The sequence below is a fragment of the Micropterus dolomieu genome, linkage group LG01 (genome assembly GCF_021292245.1).
Source record: "Micropterus dolomieu isolate WLL.071019.BEF.003 ecotype Adirondacks linkage group LG01, ASM2129224v1, whole genome shotgun sequence".
Classification (NCBI taxonomy): domain Eukaryota; kingdom Metazoa; phylum Chordata; class Actinopteri; order Centrarchiformes; family Centrarchidae; genus Micropterus; species Micropterus dolomieu.
The window spans coordinates 2,542,922-2,544,397 of NC_060150.1; positions in this window are offsets into that span (position 1 = coordinate 2,542,922).

Below are 1,476 nucleotides of genomic sequence, written 5' to 3' on the forward strand. Positions count from 1 at the left end.
AGACAGTTGGGTTGTGACTGGGGGCAAATCAGCCATCGATCAGTGGCATACAGATATCTAGCAATCTAAATAGAGGGCTTGACAATAACGGTGGCCCGATGGCCCGGGGCCAGGAAAAAGTCGAGACAGTTGAACTAGCAACTCACTGGCCCGATCAAAACATTGTTTTTTCCTTTTTTTAAAGAGGTGGTATTATGCTTTTTGGCTTTTCCCCTCTTCTTCATTGAGTTATATTTCTTTTTTGTGCATGTAACAGGTTTGCAGAGTAAAAAAAGCCCAAAGTCCAGTCCAAAGGGAGTTCCCATCTCCCACAGAAAACTCTGCTCTGAACGCTTGAAAACAGCTCGTTTGTAATCCAGCCCTTCACTTCCTTTACTTGTGACATCACAAAGAAAACGCATCATAAAGCTCGCCAAGCGGCTAGCGGGGTCAGACACGCCCTCAAACCAAGCTAGTCTGAGCGGAGGCCCTTTGGCTCGACTCGCCTTTGTTTGGGTTTCCATTGTAGAAATGTTGCACCTGTACCTGCTTCCAGGTACTTTTTTTCATATCTCCTCCGTCGAGGTTCCAAGCGAGCTGAGGGAAACTAAAATGTAACGTGAAAACACGACTAAGAATATTCACTATTCACTGCATCATCATTGCTGCGCCAGACAGAGGCAGCAACAGGAAGTTTTATATTTTACTGTTTCGTACTTTATTTCATGACTAAATCCACTTCTGAGAAGTTTTGAGGTGAAATCAGCTGTGTAGATTTTGAATATTGACAGTTTTACGAGAAGTGACGGCGGAACAAAAATGCTTGAATATTTTGGGAGTTGAGGAGCTCCGCGAGTGGCGGCGGGGGAAGCCTGCTGTGACCCGCGGGAGGAGCGCGTGAGGCCGGCCAGCCGCCCAATCACAGAGCCCTCTGCTCCCGCCGTCACACAGACCGCTGCAGCAACAACGGCAGAGAAAACACAGCTGGAAGCTTTTCATACCGCTTATCTGTCTTTACATCCTGAGGAAGGTTGAAATGCTTTAACTTAAAAAAGAGAAAGCTGTGTGGATCGCTGGTGTGTGTGTCGCATTGAACATTACGTCGCGGCAGGTGTGTGTGGCGTCGCTATGACGACAAGCTACGTACTATCTCTGGGTACTACCTGCAATGGAAAACGGAGTAGAGTCGAGTAGAGTCGAGTAGAGTCGAGTAGAGTCGAGTAGAGTCGAGTCTATCGATTTGCGCTATGGTAGCATTTTTCGGCGAGGCAGCATAGATCGTCAGAACACTGGTGTCGTGCCGAAAAGTGATCGTCTGCTGAAAAGTGATGTTGGTAGGCCTATGTGTAATATCTTTGTTTATATTTGGAAAACAGGCTGTAGCCTAATTAACATGACTTACTGCCAACTTAGATATAAAATGAAGACAATTTTGCAGTTATCCTATTTTACTTGCTGTGTAGACCTACCAACCAATCCACTCTTTTTTACCTCTTA